Source organism: Nerophis lumbriciformis, linkage group LG02, assembly GCF_033978685.3.
Source record: "Nerophis lumbriciformis linkage group LG02, RoL_Nlum_v2.1, whole genome shotgun sequence".
NCBI classification, from domain to species: Eukaryota; Metazoa; Chordata; class Actinopteri; order Syngnathiformes; family Syngnathidae; genus Nerophis; species Nerophis lumbriciformis.
The window spans coordinates 49,365,001-49,389,250 of NC_084549.2; positions in this window are offsets into that span (position 1 = coordinate 49,365,001).

The window sequence follows — 24,250 nt, forward strand, 5'->3', positions numbered from 1 at the left end:
TGTTGTCTTGTTTTTTTTTTATTCCAGCGAGTTAATTCATTTTGAGGGGAGTTGAGGAGATAATTTAATTATGATGCGTTCAAGAGTCTTACGGCCTGAGGGAGAAGCTGTTACAGAACCTGGAGGTTCTGCTTCGGAAGCTGCGGAACCTCTTTCTAGAGTCCAGCAGTGAAAACTGTCCTTGGTGGGGGTGGGAGGAGTCTTTGCAAATTTTCTGAGCCCTGGTCAGGCAGCACTTTTTGCGATCTCCTGGATAGGAGGAAGAGGAGTCCTGATGATCTTTTCCGCCGTCCTCACCACTCTCTGGAGATACTTCCAGTCTGAGGCACTGCAGGCTCCAGTCCAGACAGAGATGCTGTTGGTCAACAGGCTCTCTATAACAAAGATACATCTCTCCAAGCATTATTAGCTGTTTTGCATTTGTTGTTTAGGAGTTATGTTTAAATAATTTTGGTATTTGAAAACCTTACAAAAACAACTGATTCTAGTAAAACTCACACAGATACAATATTACAGGCATTTTTAGACATAATACATGTTTGGTTTTGGAGTAATGTTTATATAACTTTCATATATAGTATGACAGCTATACTGTTATATTGAGTAAAAAAAACTAACTTGTGTCTTTAAAAACCTTATAAAATATATTTTTTCTAGTAAAACTCACAAAGAGACATTTCCCCAGGTATTATTAGCTATTGTGCATGTGTGGTTTAGGAGTTATGTTTAAATAAATGTCAAATTGAATGTGGCAGGTATACTGTCATGAGTAAAACCTAATTTTTGTAATTGTAAACCTTACCAAAATACCTGATTCTGGTAAAACTCATATAAATTCAATATTACATGCATTTTTAGACGGATTGCTTGTTTGGTTTTGGAGTTATGTTTTTACAACTTTCATATTTAGTATGACAGTTATACTGTCATATTGAGTAAAAAAAACTAACTTGTGTCTTTGCAAACCTTACAAAAGATCATTATTCTGGTAAAGACTTAGACTTTCTTTTTATTTAATTCAAATTTGAACTTTACAGCAAAGATAACAAAATGTCGTTACATAAGCTCATGGTAGTGCAGGATAAAAAAGCACTAAGGTGCATATATAAATAAATAAATATAAATAATATATAAATATATATATATAATAAATAAATAAATATAAATAGATATAAATAGATAAATAGATTACTGTGCAGATAAATATATTGCACTTTTTCCACATGCACCCACGTTTATGGGTGTATGTTACATTGTTTTTTTCATTCCAGCGAGTTAATTCATTTTGAGGGGAGTTGAGGAGATAATTTAATTATGATGCGTTCAAGAGTCTAACGGCCTGAGGGAAGAAGCTGTAACAGAAGCTGGAGGTTCTGCTTCGGAGGCTGCGGAACCTCTTTCTAGAGTCCAGCAGTGAAAACTGTCCTTGGTGGGGGTGGGAGGAGTCTTTGCACATTTTCTGAGCCCTGGTCAGGCAACACTTTTTGCGATCTCCTGGATAGGAGGAAGAGGAGTCCTGATGATCTTTTCTGCCGTCCACACCACTCTCTGGAGATACTTCCAGTCTGAGGCACTGCAGGCTCCAGTCCAGACAGAGATGTTGTTGGTCAGCAGGCTCTCTATAACAAAGATACATCTCTCCAAGCATTATTAGATATTTTGCATTTGTTGTTTAGGAGTTATGTTTAAATAACTGTCATAGTGAGTAAAACCTACATTTTGTATTTTTAAACCTTTCAAAAACAACTGATTCTAGTAAAACTCACACAGATATTGCTGGCATTTTTAGATATAATGAGTAAAAAAAAACTAACGTGTCTTTACAAACCTTACAAAATATATTTTTTCTAGTAAAACTCACAGAGACATTTCCCCAGGTATTATTAGCCATTGTGCATGTGTGGTTTAGGAGTTATGTTTAAATAAATGTCAAATTGAATGTGGCAGGTATACTGTCATGAGTAAAACCTAATTTTTGTAATTGTAAACCTTACCAAAATACCTGATTCTGGTAAAACTCACATAGATTCAATATTACATGCAATTTTAGACGGATTGCTTGTTTGGTTTTGGAGTTATGTTTTTACAACTTTCATATTTAGTATGACAGTTATACTGTCATATTGAGTAAAAAAAAACTAACTTGTGTCTTTGCAAACCTTACAAAAGATCATTATTCTGGTAAAGACTTAGACTTTCTTTTTATTTAATTCAAATTTTAACTTTACAGCACAAATAACAAAATGTCGTTACATAAGCTCATGGTAGTGCAGGATAAAAAAGCATTAAGGTGCATATATAAATAAATAAATATAAATAATATATAAATATATATATATAATAAATAAATAAATATAAATAGATATAAATAGATAAATAGATTACTGTGCAGATAAATATATTGCACTTTTACCACATGCGCCCACGTTTATGGGTGTATGTTACATTGTTTTTTTCATTCCAGCGAGTTAATTCATTTTGAGGGGAGTTGAGGAGATCATTTAATTATGATGCGTTCAAGAGTCTAACGGCCTGAGGGAAGAAGCTGTAACAGAAGCTGGAGGTTCTGCTTCGGAGGCTGCGGAACCTCTTTCTAGAGTCCAGCAGTGAAAACTGTCCTTGGTGGGGGTGGGAGGAGTCTTTGCACATTTTCTGAGCCCTGGTCAGGCAACACTTTTTGCGATCTCCTGGATAGGAGGAAGAGGATTCCTGAATATCTTTTCCGCCGTCCTCACCACTCTCTGGAGAGACTTCCAGTCTGAGGCACTGCAGGCTCCAGTCCAGACAGAGATGGTTGGTCAGCAGGCTCTCTATAACAAAGATACAGTTCTCCAAGCATTATTAGCTATTTGCATTTGTTGTTTAGGATTTATGTTTAAATAACTGTCATAGTGAGTAAAACCTAAATTTTGTATTTGCAAATCTTACAAAAACAATTGATTCTAGTAAAACTCACAGATACAATATCACAGGCATTTTTAGACATAATGCATGTTTGGTTTTGGAGTTGTGTTTATACAACTTTCATATTTAGTATTACAGTAATACTGTCTTATTCAGTAAAAAAAACAACTAACGTGTCTTTACAAACCTTACAAAATATGTTTTCCCAGTAAAACTCACAGAGATACATTTTTACAGGCATTATTAGCCATTTTGCATGTTTGGTTTAGGAGTTATGTTTAAATAACTGATATTGAGTGTGACAGTATACTGTCAAAGTGAGTAAAAAAAACTAACTTGTGTGTTTGCAAACCTTACAAAAGAAAATGTTACGAGTAAAACTCAGAGATACATTTCTTCATGCATTATTAGAAAATGTTCATGTGTAGTTTTGAAGTTAAGTTTATATAACTTTCATATATAGTTCGACAGTTATACTGTTATATTGAGTAAAAAAAACTAACTTGTGTCTTTACAAACCTTACAAAATATTGTTTTCCATTAAAACTCACAAAGATACATTTCTACAGGCATTATTAGCCGTTTTGTATGTGTGGTTTAGGAGTTATGTTTAAATAACTGAAATTGAGTGTGACAGTATACTGTCAAAGTGAGGAAAAAAAACTAACTTGTGTCTTTGCAAACCATACAAAAGAAAATGTTACTAGTAAAACTCATAAAGATACATTTCTTCATGCATTATTAGAAAATGGTCATGTGTAGTTGAGGAGTTATGTTTAAATAACTGTCATATTGAGTGTGGTAGTATAACTGCCACACATATTGAGTTATAAAGTTAAGTGTAAAACCTAATTTTTGTAATTGCAAACCTTACAAAAACAACTGATTCTATAAAACTCACATAGATTCAATATTAAAGGCATTTTAGACATTTTACATGTTTTGTTTAGGAGTTGTGTTTGAATACATTTGTATTGCTTTTTTTGTTAAGGCAAGTCCAAACGGCAGGAAGCCACGGGGAAGACACAGGACACATTGGGAAGTTTATATCAGCTGGCTGGCCTGGGAACGCCTCGGGATCCCCCGAGAAGAGCTGGACGAAGTAGCTGGGGATAGGGAAGTCTGGGCTTCTCTGCTTAGGCTGCAGCCCCCGCAACACGACCTCGGATAAGCGGAAGAAAATGGATGGATTTGGTATGACAGTTATACTACCATATTGAGTAAAAAAAAAACTAACTTTTGTTTTTGTAAACATTCAAAATATATTTTTTCTAGTAAAACTCACAACGATACATATAGTTTAAATAACTGTCATAGTAAGTAAAACCTATTTTTTTTTTTGCAAACCTTACAAAAACAACCGATTCTAGTAAAACTCACATGCATTCAATATTACAGTTATTTTTAGACAATTTGCCTGTTTGGTTTAGAAATTATGATGGAATACATTTTTTATTGCTTTTTTCACATTATCTCAGGATTTTAGGAATTAAATTGTCATATTGAGTAAAACTACTTTTTGTGTTTGCAAGCCTTAAAAAAGCATATGTTTCGAGTAAAACTCACAAGAATGCATTATTTCAGGCAATATTAGCTCATTTTTATGTGTAGTTTAGGAGTAATGTTTAATTTACTGTCATATTGAGTGTACATTGTCATGGTGAAAAAAAACTAATTTTTTTTAATCCATTGAGTAAAAAACTACTTTTTGTGTTTGCAAGATTTAAAAAAGCATGTGTTTAGAGTAAAACTCCGTAGAATGCATTATTTGAGGCATCATTAGCCTTTTTGCAAGTGTAGTTAGGAGTTATTTTTAAATAACTGTCATATTGAGTGTGACAGTATACTGTCATAGTGAGTAAAACTTAATTTTTGTATTTGAAAACCTTACAAAAACAACTGATTCTAGTAAAACTCACATGGATTTATTATTACAGGCATTTTTAGACATTTTGCATTGTTGGTTAAGGAATTATGTTAGAATACATTTTTATTGCTTGTTTCGCATTATCTCAGGATTTTAAGAACATTACTGTCATATTGAGTAAAAAACTACTTTTTGTGTTTGCAAGCCTTAAAAAAGCATATGTTTCGAGTAAAACTCACAAGAATGCATTATTTCAGGCAATATCAGCTCATTTGTATGTGTAGTTTAGGAGTTATCTTTAATTTACTGTCATATTGAGTGTACATTGTCATGGTGAAAAAAAACTATTTTTTTATTTGCAAACTTTACAAAAACAACTGATTCTAGTAAAACTCACATGGATTCAATAATACAGGCATTTTTACACATTTTGCATGTTTAGTTTAGAAATTATGATGGAATACATTTTTATTGCTTTTTTCGCATTATCTCAGGATTTTAAGAAGATTACCGTCATATTGAGTAAAAAACACTTTTTGTGTTTGCAAGATTTAAAAAAGGATGTGTTTAGAGTAAAACTCCGTAGAATGCATTATTTGAGGCATCATTAGCCTTTTTGCATCTGTAGTTAGGAGTTATTTTTAAATAACTGTCATATTGAGTGTGAAAGTATACTGTCATTGAGTAAAACTTAATTTTTGTATTTGCAAACCTTACAAAAACAACTGATTCTAGTAAAACTCACATAGATTTAATATTACAGGTATTTTTAGACAATTTGCATTGTTGGTTTAGGAATTATGTTGAAATACCTTTTTATTGCTTTTTTTCGCATTATCTCAGGATTTTAAGAACATTACTGTCATATTGAGTAAAAAACTACTTTTTGTGTTTGCAAGCATTACAAAAGCATATGTTTCGAGTAAAACTCATAAGAATGCATTATTTCAGGCAATATTAGCTGATTTTTCTGTGTAGTTTAGGAGTAATGTTTAATTTACTGTCATATTGAGTGTACATTGTCATGGTGAAAAAAAACTAATTTTTGTATTTGCAAAAATTTCAAACACAGCTGATTCTAGTAAAACTCACATGGATTCAATATTACAGGCATTTTTACACATATTGCATGTTTTATTTAGGATATATGATTGAATACATTTTTATTGCTTTTTTCGCATTATCTCAGGATATTAGGAATATAACTGTCCATTGAGTAAAACACTATTTTTTGTGTTTGCAAGATTTAAAAAAGCATGTGTTTAGAGTAAAACTCCGTAGAATGCATTATTTGAGGCATCACTAGCCTTTTTGCAAGTGTAGTTAGGAGTTATTTTTAAATAACTGTCATATTGAGTGTGACAGTATACTGTCATAGTGAGTAAAACTTAATTTTTGTATTTGTAAGCCTTACAAAAACAATTGATTTTTGTAAAACTCACATGGATTTAATATTACAGGTATTTTTAGACATTTTGCATTGTTGGTTTAGGAATTTTGTTGGAAAAATTTTTTATTGCTTTTTTCGCATTATCTCAGGATTTTAAGAACATTACTGTCATATTGAGTAAAAAACTACTTTTTGTGTTTGCAAGACTTAAAAAAGCATATGTTTCGAGTAAAACTCACAAGAATGCATTATTTCAGGCAATATTAGCTCTTTTTTTGTGTAGTTTAGGTGTTATGTTTAATTTACTGTCATATTGAGTGTACTTTGTCATGGTGAAAAAAACCTAATTTTTCTATTTACAAACCTTTCAAACACAACTGATTCTAGTAGAACATACATTGATTCAATATTACAGGCATTTTAACACATTTTGCATGTTTGGTTTAAGAATTATAATGGAATACATTTTTTTTTTTGCTTTTTTCGTATTATCCCAGGATTTTAGGAACATGACTGTCATATTGAGTAAAAAACTCCTTTTTGTTTTAGCAAGCCTTAAAAAAGCATATGTTTCGAGTAAAACTCACAAGAATGCATTATTTCAGGCAATATTAGCTCATTTTTATGTGTAGTTTAGGAGTAATGTTTAATTTACTGTCATATTGAGGTACATTGTCATGGTGAAAAAAAACTAATTTTTGTATTTGCAAAAATTTCAAACACATCTGATTCTAGTAAAACTCACATGGATTCAATATTACAGGCATTATTTACACATATTGCATGTTTAAATTAGGAAATATGATTGAATACATTTTTATTGCTTTTTTCGCATTATCTCAGGATATTAAGAATATAACTGTCCATTTAGTAAAAAACTACTTTTTGTGTTTGCAAGATTTAAAAAAGCATGTGTTTAGAGAAAAACTCCGTAGAATGCATTATTTGAGGCATCATTAGCCTTTTTGCAAGTGTAGTTAGGAGTTTTTTAAAAATAACTGTCATATTGAGTGTGACAGTATACTGTCATAGTGAGTAAAACTTAATTTTTGTATTTGCAAACCTTACAAAAACAACTGATTCTAGTAAAACTCACATGGATTTATTATTACAGGCATTTTTAGACATTTTGCATTGTTAGTTAAGGAATTATGTTAGAATACATTTTTATTGCTTATTTCGCATTATCTCAGGATTTTAAGAACATTACTGTCATATTGAGTAAAAAACTACTTTTTGTGTTTGCAAGCCTTAAAAAAGCATGTTTCGAGTAAAACTCACAAAAATGCATTATTTCAGGCAATATCAGCTCATTTTTATGTGTAGTTTAGGAATTATGTTTAATTTACTGTCATATTGAGTGTACATTGTCATGGTGAAAAAAAACTATTTTTTTTATTTGCAAACCTTACAAAAACAACTGATTCTAGCAAAACTCACATGGATTCAATAATACAGGCATTTTTACACATTTTGCATGTTTAGTTTAGAAATTATGATGGAATACATTTTTATTGCTTTTTTCGCATTATCTCAGGATTTTAAGAAGATTACCGTCATATTGAGTAAAAAACACTTTTTGTGTTTGCAAGATTTAAAAAAGGATGTGTTTAGAGTAAAACTCCGTAGAATGCATTATTTGAGGCATCATTAGCCATTTTGCATAAGTAGTTAGGAGTTATTTTTAAATAACTGTCATATTGAGTGTGAAAGTATACTGTCATTGAGTAAAACTTAATTTTTGTATTTGCAAACCTTACAAAAACAACTGATTCTAGTAAAACTCACATGGATTTAATATTACAGGCATTTTTAGACAATTTGCATTGTTGGTTTAGGAATTATGTTGGAATACAGTTTTATTGCTTTTTTCGCATTATCTCAGGATTTTAAGAACATTACTGTCATATCGAGTAAAAAAACTACTTTTTGTGTTTGCAAGCCTTAAAAAAGCATATGTTTCGAGTAAAACTCACAAGAATGCATTATTTCAGTCAATATTAGCTCATTTTTATGTGTAGTTTAGGAGTTATGTTTAATTTACTGTCCTATTGAGTGTACATTGTCATGGTGAAAAAAACTATTTTTTTTATTTGCAAACCTTACAAAAACAACTGATTCTAGTAAAACTCACATGGAGTCAATAATACAGGCATTTTTACACATTTTGCATGTTTAGTTTAGAAATTATGATGGAATACATTTTTATTGCTTTTTTCGCATTATCTCAGGATTTTAAGAAGATTACCGTCATATTGAGTAAAAAACACTTTTTGTGTTTGCAAGCCTTAAAAAAGCATAGGTTTCGAGAAAAACTCCCAAGGATGCATTATTTCAAGCATTATTAGCCATATTGCATGTGTAGTTTAGCAGTTATGATTAAATAACTGTCATATTGAGTTTGACAGAGTAAAACCTAATTTTTGTATTTGCAAACCTTACTAAAACAACTGATTCTAGTAAAACTTACATGGATTTAATATTACAGGCATTTTTAGACATTTTACATTGTTGGTTTAGGAATTATGTTGGAATACATTTTTATTGCTTTTATCGCATTAGCTCAGGATTTTAAGAACATTACTGTCATATTGAGTAAAAAAATACTTTTTGTGTTTGCAAGCCTTAAAAAAGCATATGTTTCGAGTAAAACTCACAAGAATGCATTATTTCAGGCAATATTAGCTCATTTTTATGTGTAGTTTAGGTGTTATGTTTAATTTACTGTCATATTGAGTGTACTTTGTCATGGTGAAAAAAACCTAATTTTTCTATTTGCAAACCTTTCAAACACAACTGATTCTAGTAAAACATACATCGATTCAAGATTACAGGCATTTTTACACATTTTGCATGTTTGGTTTAGGAATTATAATGGAATACATTTTTTTTTGCTTTTTTCGCATTATCTCAGGATTTTAAGAACATTACTGTCATATTGAGTAAAAACTACTTTTTGTGTTTGCAAGATTTAAAAAAGCATATGTTTTGAGTAAAACTCCCAAGGATGCATTATTTCAGGCATCAATAGCCATTTTGCTTGTGTGTATTAGGAGTTTTTAAATAACTGTCATATTGCGTGTGGCAGTTATACTGTCATGAGTAAACATAATTGTTGTATTTTTAAACCTTATAAACCTTCTGATTCTAGTAAAATTCACAAAGATACAATATTACAGGCATTTTTAGACATAATGCAGGTTTGGTTTTGGAGTTAGGTTTATAACTTTTCATATTTAGTATGACTTGTGTCTTTGCAAACCTTACAAAATATTTTTTTCCAGTAAAACTCACAAAGATACATTTCTCTTATTAGCCATTTTGCATGTGTGGTTTCGGAGTTATGTTTAAATAACTGTCAGATACAGAGACAGAGACAGTATACATGGGGAAGGCGTGGCGCAGTTGGGAGAGTGGCGTTCCAGCAACTTGAGGGTTTTTGGTTCGATCCCCACCTTCTACCAACCTCGTCACGTCCGTTGTGTCCTTGAGGGAGACACTTTACCCTTGCTCCTGATGGGTTGTGGTTAGGGCCTTGCATGCCAGCTCCCGCCATCTGTGTGTGAATGTGTGTGTGAATAGTGTCAAAGCGCTTTGTGTACTTTGAAGGTAGAAAAGCGCTATGCAAGTATAACCCATTTACCATAGTGAGTAAAACCAAATGTTTGTATTTACAAACCTTACAAAAACAACCGATTCTAGTAAAAGTCACACAGATACAATATTTTAGGCATTTTTAGACATAATGCATGTTTGGTTTTGGAGTTATGTTTATATAACCTCCTTTCTGAGCCGCCACCTTATCGTGGTAGAGGAGTTTGCGTGTCCCACTGATCCTAGGAGCTATGCTGTCTGTGGGCTTCTATGCCCCCTCGTAGGCTCTCCCAAGAAAAATAGGTTCTAGGTGAGGGATCAGACAAAGAGCAGCTCAAAGACCTTTATAAAAAGTACAAATCGAGGTCCTAGATTTTTCCTCGCCCGGACGCGGGTAACCGTGGCTCCCCTGTGGAGCCAGGCCCAGAGGTGGGGCACGATGGCGAGGGCCTGTTGGCTGGCTCAGCTCAATGAAGCAACGTGGTTCCCTCCTCCAATGGGCTCACCACTCATGGGCTGGGTTATAGAGGTCGGGTGCAGTGTGAGCGGAGCGGCAGCCGAAGGCAGGGCACTTGGCGGTCCGATCATCGGCTACATAAGCTAGCTCTTCTGACGTGAAATGTCACCTCGCTGGGAGGGAAGGAGCCTGAGCTGGTGTGCGAGGTGGAGAAGTTCCGGCTAGATATAGTTGGACTCACTTCGACGCACAGGAACCTGTTCTCTCGAGAGGGGCTGGACTCTCTTCCACTATGGCGTTGCAAGCAATGAGAGGCTTGGGTGGCAATTCTTGTTGTCCCCCCGGCTCAAAGACAAGAGTATGGGGTATCGGACTGTCTGATTGTGGCGGGTCGCTCCCTGTATGATCAGTGTCAGAGCTTGGTCCGCATTGCCGGCAGTAAGTCGGACCTCTTTCCAGTGAGGGTTGGACTAAACCAAACAAAGGGCAGCCTTGGCGGACCAAGGCTGCCCTTTGTCACCGATTCTGTTGTTAACTTTTATGGACAGAATTTCTAGGCGCAGTCATGGCGTTGAGGGGTCCGGTTTGAGGGTTGCAGGATTAGGTCTCTGCTTTTTGCAGATGATGTGGTCCTGATGGCTTCAACTGGCCAGGATCCCCAGCTCTCATTGGATGGCCGAGTATGAAGCGACTGGGATGAGAATCAGCACCTCCAAGTCCGAGTCCATGGTTCTCGCCCGGTAAAGGGTGGGGTGCCATTTCCAGGTTGAGGAGGCGATGGCACATACATAGATGGCCCCAAGTGGAGGAGTTCAAGTACCTAGGAGTCTTGTTCACGAGTGAGGGAAGAGTGGATCATGAGATCCACAGGCGGATCGGTGCGGCGTCTTCAGTAATGAGGACGCTATATCGATCCATTGTGGTGAAGAAGGAGCTGAGCAAGAATTAAAAGCTCTAAATTTACCGGTCGATCTACATTCCCATCCTGCACCCATGGTCATGGTTTTGACCGAAAAGACAAGATCACGGCTACAAGCGGCCAAATTGAGTTTCCTCCGACGGGTGGCGGGTCCCTCCCTTAGAGATAGGATAAGAAGCTCTGTCACCCGGGAGGAACTCAGAGTAAAGCGCTGCTCCTCCACATTGAGAGGAGCCAGGTGAGGTGGTTCGGGCATCTGCTCAGGATGCCACCCGAACGCCTCCCAAAGGAAGTTTAGGGCAAATCTGACCGGCAGGAGGCCACGGGGAAGACCCAGGACACATTGGGAAGATTATGTCTCCCGGCTGGCCTGGGAACGCCTCAGTATCCCCCGAGAAGAGCTGGAAGAAGTGGCTGGGGAGAGGAAAGTCTGGGCTTCTCTGTTTAGGCTGCTGCCCCCGCAACCCGACCTCGGTTAAGCGGAAGAAAATGGATGGATTTAGTAACGACAAAAAAAAATGATTCTAGTAAAACTCACATGGATACAATTTTACAGGTATTTTTAGACATAATGCATGTTTGGTTTTGGAATTATGTTTATATAACTTTCATATGTATTGTGACAGTTATACTGTCATCTTGAGTAAAACTAACTTGTGTCTTTACAAACATTACAAACTATGTTTTTCCAGTAAAACTCACAAAAATATTTTTTTCCAGGCATTATTAGACATTTTTCATGTGTGGTTTAGGAAATAAGTTTACATAACTGTCATATTGAATGTGGTAGTTATACAGTTATTATGTGTAAAACCAAATTTTTGTATTTGCAAACCTTACAAAAACAACTGATTCTAGTAAAACTCACATAGATTCAATATTTCAGGCATTTTTAGACATTTCACATGTTTGAATACATTTTTATTGCTTTTTTCGTTAGGGCAAGTCCGCTCGGCAGGAGGCCACGGGGAAGACCCAGGACACATTGGGAAGACTATGTCTCAGGCTGGCCTGGGAACGCCTCGGGATCCCCCGAGAAGAGCTGGACAAAGTGGCTGGGGAGAGGGAAGTCTGGGCTTCTCTGCTTAGGCTGCTGCCCCCGCAACCCAACCTCGGATAAGCGGAAGAAAATGGATGGATTTAGTATGACAGTTATACTGTCATATTGAGTAAAAAAACAAACTTGTGTCTGCAAACCTTACAATAGATTATTATTCTAGTAAAACTAACAAAGATACATTTTTCCAAGCATTATTAGCATTTGTTGTTTTGGAGTTATAATGCTTGCGTTGAGAGGCGACGGGCTCGGGTGGCAATTCTTGTTGCGCCCCGGCTCAAAGCCTGCACATTGGAGTTCAACCCAGTGGACCAGTGGGTAGCTTTCCTCCGCCTTCGGGTGGGGGGACGGGTCCTGACTGTTGTTTGACCTTACGCGCCAAATGGCAGCTCAGAGTATCCACCCTTTTTGGATTCACTCGAGGGAGTACTGGAAAGTGCTCCACCGGGTGATTCCCTCGTTCTACTGGGGGCCTTCAACGCTAATCTTGGCAACAACAGTGAAACCTGGAGAGGCATGATTGGGAAGAATGGCCGCCCGGATCTGAACCCGAGTGGTGTATTGTTATTGGACTTTTGTGCCCGTCACAGATTGCCAATAACAAACACCAAGTTCAAACATAAGGGTGTCCATATGTGCACTTGGCACCAGGACACCCTAGGCCGCAGTTCCATGATCGATTTTGTAGTTGTGCCATCGGATTTGCGGTCTTATGTTTTGGACACTCGGGTGAAGAGAGAGGCGGAGCTTTTTACCGATCACCACATGGTGGTGAGTTGGCTGCGATGGTGGGGGAGGATGCCTGACAGACCTGGCAGGCCCAAACGCATTGTGAGGGTTTGCTGGGAACGCATCCGGAAGAACTTTGACCATGTCACGAGGGAAGCGCTGGACATTGCGTCTGAGTGGACCATGTTCCGTGCCTCTCTTGTCGAGCCGGCTGATTGGAGCTGTGGCCGCAAGGAGTTTGGTGCCTGTCGTGGCGCTAATCCTAGAACCCGCTGGTGGACACCAGCAGTGAGGGATGCCGTCAAGCTGAAGAAAGAGCCTATCGGGTCCTTTTGGCTCATGGGACTCCAGAGGCAGCCGACAGACCAAGCGAAGTGCGGCTTCAGCGGTCGCAGAGGCAAAAACTCGGACATGAGAGGAGTTTGGAGAAGCCATGGAAAACGACTTCCAGACGGCTTCGAAGCGATTCTGGACCACCATCCGCCGGCTCAAGGGGGGGGAGCAGTGCACTGTAACACCGTGTATGGTGAGGATGGTGCGCTGCTGACCTCTACTGCAGCTGTTATTGATCGGTGGAGGGAGTACTTCGAAGACCTCCTTATTCCCACCAACATGTCTTCCTATGAGGAAGCAGTGCCTGGGGAATCTGTGGTGGGCTCTCCTATTTCTGGGGCTGAGGTCAAAAAGCTCCTCAATGGCAACGCCCTGGGGGTGGATGAGATCCGTCCGGAGTTCCTTAAGGCTCTGGATGCTGTGGGGCTGTCTTGGTTGACAACACTCTGCAACATCGCGTGGACATCGGGGGCGGTACTTCTGGATTGGGAGACCTGGGTGGTGGTTCTTCTCTTTAAGAAGGGGAACCAGAGGGTGTGTTTCAACTATCGTGAGATCACACTCCTCAGTCTTCCCGGTAAGGTCTATTCATGTGCACTGGAGAAGAGGCTACGCCGGATAGTCGAACCTCAGATTCAGGAGGAACAGTGTGGTTTACGTCCTGGTCGTGGAACTGCGGACCAGCTTTATACTCTCGGCAGGGTCCTTGAGGGTGCATGGGAGTTTGCCCAACCAGTCTACATGTGCTTTATGGACTTGGAGAAGGCATTCGACCATTTCTGTCCTGTGGGGAGTGCTCAGAGAGTATGGGGTAACGACTGTCTTATTGTGGCGGTTCGCTCCCTTTGCAAGAGTCAGAGCTTGGTCCGCATTGCCGGCAGTAAGTCGGACCCGTTTCCAGTGAGGGTTGGACTCCGCCAAGGCTGCCCTTTGTCACCGATTCTGTTCATAACCTTTATGGACAGAATTTCTAGGCGCAGTCAGGGCGTTGAGGGGATCCGGTTTGGTGTCTGCAGGATTAGGTCTCTGCTATTTGCAGATGATGTGGTCCTGATGGCTTCATCTGGCCAAGATCTTCAGCCCTCACTGTAGCGGTTCGCAGACGAGTGTGAAGTGACTGGGATGTGAATCAGCACCTCCAAGTCCGAGTCCATGGTTCTCGCCCGGAAAAGGGTGGAGGAGATCTTGCCCCAAGTGGAGGAGTTCAAGGACCTCAGAGTCTTCTTCACGAGTGAGGGAAGGGTGGATCGTGAGATCGACAGGCGGAACGGTGCGGCGTCTTCAGTAATGCGGACGCTGTATTGATCCGTTGTGGTGAAGAAGGAGCGGAGCCGGAAGGCAAAGCTCTCGATTTACCGGTCGATCTACGTTCCCATCCTCACCTATGGTCATGAGCTTTGTGTCATGGCCGAAAGGACAAAATCACGGGTACAAGCGGCCGAAATGAGATTCCTCCGCCGGGTGGCGGGGCTCTCCCTTAGAGATAGGGTGAGAAGCTCTGTCATCCGGGAGGAGCTCAAAGTAAAGCCATTGCTCCTCCATTTCGAGAGGAGCCAGATGAGGTGGTTCGGGCATCTGGTCAGGATGCCACCCGAACGCCTCCCTAGGGAGGTGTTTCGGGCACGTCCGACCGGTAGGAGGCCCAGGAAGACCCAGGAAACGGGAAGCTTATCTCTCCCGGCTGGCCTGGGAACGCCCCGGGATCCCCCGGGAGGAGCTGGACGAAGTGGCTGGGGAGAAAAAAGTCTGGGCTTCCCTGCTTAGGCTGCAGCCCCCGCGACCCGACCTCGGATAAGCGGAAGAAAATGGATGGATGGATGGATGGAGTTATGTTTAAATAACTGTCATAAAGAGTAAAACCTCATTTTTGTATTTGTAAACCTTACCAAAACAACTGATTTTAGTAAAACTCACACAGATTCAATATTACAGGAATTTTTAGACATTTTGCTTATTTGGTGTAGGAATTATGATGGAATACATTGTTATTGCTTATTTCGCATTATATCAGGATTTTAAGATCTTTACTGTCATACTGAGGAAAACAAATACTTTTTGTGTTTGCAAGCCTTAAAAAAGCATATGTTTCGAGTAAAACTCACAAGAATGCCTTATTTCAGGCATTATTAGCCATTTTTATGTGTAGTTTAGGCATACTTGCCAAGCCTCCTGGATTTTCCAGGAGACTCCCGAAATTCAGCGCCTTTCCCGAAAACCTCCCGGGACAAATTTTCTCCCGAAAATCTCCCGAAATTCAGGCTGACCTGAGTGAGGACAGCCTGTATTCACGTCTGCTTTCCCACGATATAAACAGCATGCCTGCCCAATCACGTTATAACTGTAGAATGATCGAGGGCGAGTTCTTGGTTTCTTATGTGGGTTTATTGTTAGGTAGTTTCATTAACGTCCTCCCAGCGCGGTAACAACACTAAACAACAGCAGTCACGTTTTCGTCTACCGTAAAGCAGTTTGTCTGCCTTAAACAGCAATGTTGTGACACTCTTTAAACAGGGCAATACTGCCATCTACTGTACATGCATATGTGACAATAACATCCAGGGCTTTTAGAGAGTGCAGTGCACAACTGCGCACACAACAAGGAGACGGAGCAGAAGAACGCGGAAGATACAGCCATGGCGACGCCGACGACGAGTAAGATGAAGAAACACGCTTATAAGTTCCAAGCCGCAGCTGCGATTGGACCTGGATAGCCTCCGGGAAGAAGTAGTGGAGTACCAAGTGCTTGGCAGTGAAGATCTTCCTCAGGAAGCAAAGATTGACCGGTTTTTGGCCATGCTCAGGAGGGGTGGAAAATTCCAGACTCTCGTGCATTTGATGAAAGCACTTTTGTGCGTGCCACACAGCAATGCATCATCAGAGAGGGTGTTCAGCATGGTTAGAAAAATAGTGACAGAGAATAGAACAAGGATGGACAATTCAACACTTAACTCAACAATGAGTAGATGAGTGTTATGTGTGTGTATATGTGTAAATAAATGAAAACTGAAATTCAAGTATTTATTTTATATATATATATATATATATATATATATATATATATATATATATATATATATATATATATATATATGTAGGGACGGCGTGGCGCAGTGGAAGAGTGGCCGTGCGCAACCCGAGGGTCACTGGTTCAATCCCCACCTAGTACCAACCTCGTCATGTCCGTTGTGTCCTGAGCAAGACACTTCACCCTTGCTCCTGATGGGTGCTGGTTAGCGCCTTGCATGGCAGCTCCCTCCATCAGTGTGTGAATGTGTGTGTGAATGGGTAAATGTGGAAGTAGTGTCAAAGCGCTTTGAGTACCTTGAAAGTAGAAAAGCGCTATACAAGTACAACCCATTTATCATTTATTTATATATATATATATATATATATATATATATATATATATGTATATATATATGAAATACTTGACTTGGTTAATTTTATCTCTAAATATACTCCTCCCCTCTTAACCACACCCCCAACCACGCCCCCACCCCGCCCCCGACCACGCCTTCCCCACCCCCACCTCCTGAAATCGGAGGTCTCATTGTTGGCAAGTATGAGTTTAGGAGTTATGTTTAAATAACTGTCATAGTGAGTGTGGCAGTTACACTGTCATATTGAGTAAAAAAAACTAACTTGTGTCTTTGCAAACCTCACAAAAGAAAACGTTTCTAATAAAAATCACAAAGATACATTTCTTCACGCATTATTGTTGGAATAATTGTTTGTAAGTTATCACAAAAGAAATGTTGTATTATGAATGCTGTATTTCGAGGCCTAACAAAAGGATGAAGGCTCGTGAAATGCCACTGTGATTTCAGCACGGACAGATGGCAGGATGTGCTCAACTCCTGGAGGAACTCTCTTTGAAGTGTTAAACGAACTCTCTTTGAAGTAATTCACAAACTCTCTTCCAACTATTTGGTCAACGCTATTTACGACACGCTGCCCTCTTGAAGTCACTGTGGACAGGAGACGGGAGGGGTTGTCCATTGTCCTCCAACACCTGCCCCAGCTGGATCCAGGAAGAGCCAAGCCCGAGAAGTCCTCTTCTTGGACTTCAAAGCGACCAAAAACAATGACTGTTTTACATACCTCCCCATTCCTATTGTGACATATGTTGGTGCGTGAACATGGAACATCTGAATTAAAAGAGGAGACGAGAACCTTCTTCGTCAGAGCGTGCTAAGACACTGTAAGAGGTTACAGGTTGAAGCCGTCTCTCCTCAATTGAGTCCAAATTGAATTCTGTCTCTGTTTGATTCCTTGCCTTTTGTCTTGTGTAACAGATGTCCTGTATTTGAACCTGACATCTAATTGGTCCTTCGAGCCGGATTCCAACACGTCTGACGATTCCAGCATGAGTGAGTGAAACCAGAGGACCATGGCAACCAAATCCTGATTGAGGAACTGCTTTTTCTTCATTTCGGGCTGGAATTGAAAGACTGACGGAAAATCCGAGGACAACAGGAAGGAACGCAGAGAGCAGTGAGTACGTTTTAAATTGACGAAGAGAGAAACGACTAAGAAGAAGCGTGTGACTGAGGGTTACGACGCATAGACAAACCCTGTAAATCCTAGGCTCTAACAGGTAAAAAGGCCAAATTAGAGGGACGTCGGAGTCCAACGTCCGTGAGTATTAAAATTTTAAATAAAAACTGAATTAAGATAAAAACTGAAGAGGCCAAAAGACTGCAGGTAAACGGAACCGCGAAAACTGGAATCCGTAATATCCATAAACAAACATACTAGGGGGTGTCGGAGCCCACAATAATTTGAAATATCCGTGAACCATAATCCTGGGGACGTCGGAGTCCAACAGACCTAAAATGGTCTATTCAGAATAAAAAACTGAATTTTGTCCGTGAAAAAACAATAACCTGGAGGGCGACGGAGTCCGCATGTAATATACATTGAAATTTCCGTAGATCAATATACTGAAAGGTGTGAATGTGAGAGTGTGTGGGAGTAATCGCCATTAGGCTATCACTCCATATGAAAGTTGTGAGAAGTAAATAGTGGGTTATTGTGGATGCTCTAGGCAAGACACCTCCACTGGGGAACCATCTCCAGTAGAAGCGACGTGTACCACAATAATAAATTAAACCACTATCTTACAACAAAGACAAAAGTAATCCTTATAAGTTTCGGCTCTGTAGGAGGCGACGGATTACTCCAAATTCTCAAAATGGAAAGAGGGACACAAAGAAACGCAGATCTAATATGGTCTATTACAATCTATTTAAACCAAAATAGAAGACAACAATCACAACGTCAGCGGTTACACCCGACTGCATGTTGGAGTTGAAGCAGAGAAGGACATTTTGCAAGAAACTGTCCTGGGGAAAAAAAAAAAATCTAAGTAACTCAGCATGACTGTTAAAAGACGACACCAATTAGTCATGTTGTCAGCGTATGCCATTGGTGGTAAGATCACTGCAAACGTGTTTGTTTGTTTGTTTGTTAGTGTGTGTTTAAGTGTGTATCTTTCCAGGTACAAATTGTGTAAAAACCCTGGAGGTTCAAATAAAAATAAAAATAGGTTAAAAGAAAAAGCAAATAGGAGAAAAATCTCAAAGTGCTAAAATGAGATAAAAGTAAAAATAGATGAAGAAATAGGGAAAAATCAATAATAAGAATTAATGCAAAATGAAATAAACTAATGCGAGAGAGAGATAATGGGGGTATTGAAATAAGAGATGAAGAAAAGGTAGACTGAAGATATACATGTATGTTTGGATATATAAAGAGCGCTTTTATATATACAAATATATATATGTATAATTAAATAATGGAACAAATAAAAACCTAGATTAATAACTATAATAAGAGTTGAGATGTATAGTATGATAAAATGATAAAGTGGGTTACATGTTTATTAGCTGAGGGAAGAAAGAAAAAAAAAAAGGAGAGAAGCTCAAGTGTTGCTGACCTTTGCCCTAAGAAGTGCACTCACGCCCTCACACACCACCTTGTGTGTGTGTGTGTGTGTGTGTGTGTGCGTGGCGCAGTGGGGGAGGTGTGAAAGTGAATTTATTACATGTAAATTTAAAGTAGGTTTAACTTTGAAGTGTAGTAGTATAACATTCTTAAGTTAGATTATGTTTCAGACATTTGCAACACCATACATCTGAGTGTTGAGCTAAGATAAGATAGAGATATTATATGAAAAAGGGCTGTACCCATTAATTACAAAGCCTAGTAGAATAACCACAACTAGTGCAACCTTAATAGACAAAATCTTTACAAATGTTTTAGGGATTCACATCACTGCTGGGTTAGTGATAAATGACATAAGTGATCATCTGCCTATATTTGCAATATTTGACTATCAATTCCCTAAAAGAGCATATCATCAAATACTTAAGAGGAAAAGAAGTGTCAATCATATTAACAACTTCAGGTATGACCTATTAAAACAAGAGTGGGAAGAGGTGTATACAGACGATATAAACACGGTCTATGATTCTTTTCGTAAACATTATATTACTCTGTATAACAAGCATTGTCCTGAGGTTCCATGCAGATCTAAACAAAGGCAAAATAATGCACCTTGGATGATAAACAGTTTGAAAAATGCATGTAAAAAGAAAAATAGACTTTGTAAGGCGTTTATCAAATCAAGAACAGAGAATGCTGAAAAACGCTGTAAGAACTACAAAAACAAGTTGACCAATATATTGAGACAAGCAATGAAAGGAATACAAAGAAATTATGAGGATGATGTTGAACAAAAAAGACATCTATGTATGTCCAGACAATAAACCAATCTTACAAAGAAAAATCGGTATAAGTGAGCAGCAATATTGAGCCAAGGTTGAACTCATGGCTCAACAGGAGGGATATGAATGCCCTTATACAGAAGTACTATACTTCCTATAGTTTAATTCTTATAAAAAAAATTGTATAAAACATCTATGCAATTAACTAAATAAGAGTGAAGGAAAACATTATTGTCTGGTCATAGTAGATGCATTTTCAAAGTAGTTAGAAATATTTCCTAAAGGAAAAGCAGATGTGCTGACAGTAGCAAAAGCATTATGCAAATATTTAGTAAAAATGTACATTAACATTACAAGTACAACAGGACTAACACCATTTGAAAGATAGTGGAAAGACCAACCTGGGTACACTTAGTACATTGTAAAAAGGTCATTTCTGTTGAATCATCCAATAAGGAAAGGGAAGCAAAGTCTGGTAATAGTGTGGACGCACACGATGACTAGAGTTGAGCCAAACCACTGACCTTGGTAGAGGAGTGAATCAGCAGAAATGACACCCCAATGGCTCAGACGGTCCATAACATATGGGTTAACGATATTGGTACTGGTCGGCCCTGCCCCCCTAATATGGTTCACTTGGGAATCTGAGTAAAATGTAGAACTCAGGAAACAAAATGATACTGCACCCATAGTAAACCCAAACCACTGGCAGAATCAAGAAGTAAAATACACTCACAGGGGAGGTCGTATTAGAAGACGGGCAATGGGAGGATTCGGAGTAACCCCATTAGTGGAAAAAATGCCAGAAAACCCATGCCAGAAAAACAGTAATGGGAAAAAGTATTTGGGATTGTATTTAAAAAGGTCATATAATGGAAAAAAAGTATTTGGAATTGTATTTGTGTTATCAAAGGGACATGTTAACTAGCACACTACAAATTCCACTGTGACAAAGTTGTAAGCATACCATTTGATGGTGTGTCAAAGTTTGATAATAATTGGTTCCTGTTTTGGTAATTAATTTGTTCCTTATGGCGGAGCAAGTGGGAAAGGCTACAAAAACTGATTGTGTTGTATGTATAAGCCCAGACAATTACTCAAGATGAGTCAAAAAAAGTTTAATTGAAGTAATGAGCAAAACAAAATTGACCCTGTAGCTAAAGAGACAAAACAGAAACCAATATTTGATAAATATGTGAAAAAAGCTAATTATACCTGCATTAACATGCAAGACTCTGTACAACAGTTAGGAAACGTATCATCAGATAACTGCATACACATAGTAAAAGTATCAATATTTGTACAAGAATTGTTAACACGCCTGAACAGTTTGATATCTGAACATTGGAAAATAATTAGACATGATGTAAACTGGCAAAGGGTTGTAGATCCAACTTATATTGATGGGTGTCCAAGAGGTGTATCTGACGACTATAAATTGGTAAATCAAGTTGCAGCTGAATTTGAATCATCCGTCTACTGGTGGTGTACGATTAACAAGAATGTTGACAGAATAAACTATGTCCACTACAACGTACAGAGATTGGGAAATTGGACACAGGCCGGACTTGAAGCAGTCGCTGATCAACTCGCCGCCACCTCCCTTATGGACTTTCAAAACCGTATGGCGCTGGACATGTTGTTAGCGGAAAGAGGGGGTGTGTGCGCAATATTTGGTGAACAGTGTTGCACGTTCATACCAAACAACACCGATGCAGAAGGTAGCCTGACCAAAGCACTGGAAGGCCTTCGCACCCTCAACGGTAAAATGAAAGAGCACTCAGGCATAGATACATCTATGTGGGATGGGTGGATGGACGGTTTCGGCAAATACAAGTCTTTGGTATCAATACTGACGTTGTGTGGATGTTGTTGTATTCCCTGTCTGCGTTCTCTGCTTAACCGTCTCATTACCACAGCGATTAGCCCAGCAGATGATAAAGCTGTTCAGATGCACTTCCTGGCGGACAATAAGGAAGATGAATCTGATGATGGGGATACCTACCTGGATGGTGTTCCTGATCTGTTTCCAGACACGAGTAACGATGAGAAAAATTGATGTTGAACTCTTAGTGTAAACATAACTTTGTCGTCAGGAAATTAACCATTAACTGAAAATTGCAAGAAGAAGTTATTAGGGATAAGGAGATTGTGGGAAAGTTTTTGCGATAAACAGGGGGGAAATGTTGGAATAATTGTTTGTAAGTTATCACAAAAGAAATGTTGTATTATGAATGCTGTATTTCGAGGCCTAACAAAAGGATGAAGGCTCGTGAAATGCCACTGTGATTTCAGCACGGACAGATGGCAGGATGTGCTCAACTCCTGGAGGAACTCTCTTTGAAGTGTTAAACGAACTCTCTTTGAAGTAATACACAAACTCTCTTCCAACTATTTGGTCAACGCTATTTACGACACGCTGCCCTCTTGAAGTCACTGTGGACAGGAGACGGGAGGGGTTGTCCATTGTCCTCCAACACCTGCCCCAGCTGGATCCAGGAAGAGCCAAGCCCGAGAAGTCCTCTTCTTGGACTTCAAAGCGACCAAAAACAATGACTGTTTTACATACCTCCCCATTCCTATTGTGACATATGTTGGTGCGTGAACATGGAACATCTGAATTAAAAGAGGAGACGAGAACCTTCTTCGTCAGAGCGTGCTAAGACACTGTAAGAGGTTACAGGTTGAAGCCGTCTCTCCTCAATTGAGTCCAAATTGAATTCTGTCTCTGTTTGATTCCTTGCCTTTTGTCTTGTGTAACAGATGTCCTGTATTTGAACCTGACAATTATTAGACATTTTTTATATGTGGTTTAGGAGTTATGTTTAAATAACTGTCATATTGAGTGTGGCAGTTATACTGTCATTATGTGTAAAACCTAATTTTGTATTTGCAAACCTAATAAAAACAACTGATTCTAGTAAAACTCACAAAGATACATTTCTTCATGCATTATTAGAAAATGTTCATGTGTAGTTTAGGAGTTATGTTTAAATAACTGTCATATTGAGTGTGGCAGTCATACTATTAAGTGTTAAACCTAATTTTTGTTTTTGCAAACCTTACAAAAACAACTGATTCTAGTAAAACTCACATGGATACAATATTACAGGCATTTTTAAACATAATGCATGTTTGGTTTTGGAGTAATGTTTATATAACTTTCATATTTAGTATGACAGTAATACTGTCATATTGAAAAAGAAAAACTAACTTGTATAGGGGGCGGTATAGCTCGGTTGGTAGAGCGGCCGTGCCAGCAACTTTAGGGTTGCAGGTTCGATCCCCGCTTCCGCCATCCTAGTCACTGCTGTTGTGTCCTTGGGCAAGACACTTTACCCACCTGCTCCCAGTGCCACCCACACTGGTTTAAATGTAACTTATATATTGGGTTTCATTATGTAAAGCGCTTTGAGTCACTAGAGAAAAGCGCTATATAAATATAATTCACTTCACTTCTAGTAAAACTCACATTGATTCAATATTACAGGCATTTTAGACATTATACATATTTGGTTTAGGAGTTGTGTTTGAATCCATTTTTATTGCTTTCTTCGTTAGGGCAAGTCCGAACAGCAGGAGGCCACGGGGAAGACAGAGGACACATTGGGAAGACTATGTAAGCCGGCTGGCCTGGGAACGCCTCAGGATCCCCCGAGAAGAGCTGGACGAAGTGGCTTGGGAGAGGGAAGTCTGGGCTTCTCTGCTTCGGCTGCTGCCCCCGCAACCCGACCTTGGATAAGCGGAAGAAAATGGATGGATTTAGTATGACAGTTATACTGTCATATTAAGTAAAAAAAACTAACTTGTGTCTTTGCAAACTTTACAAAATATAATCATTCTAGTAAAACAAACAAAGATACATTTCTCCAAGCATTATTAGCCATTTTGCATTTGTTGTTTAGGAGTTATGTTTAAATAACTGTCAAAGTAAATAAAACCTAATTTTGGTATTTGAAAACCTTCAAAAAAAAAAACTGATTCTAGTAAAACTTGCAAGGATACAATATTACAGGCATTTTTAAACATAATGCATGTTTGGTTTTGGAGTAATGTTTATATAACTTTCATATTTAGTATGACAGTAATACTGTCATATTGAATAAAAAAAACTAACTTGTATCTGTACAAACCTTAAAAAATATTTTTTTCCAGTAAAACTCACAAAGGTGGTTTAGGAGTTATGTTTAAATAAATGTTAAATTGAATAAGGCAGTTATACTGTTATTATGAGTAAAACCTAATTTTTGTAAATGTTAACCTTACCACAAT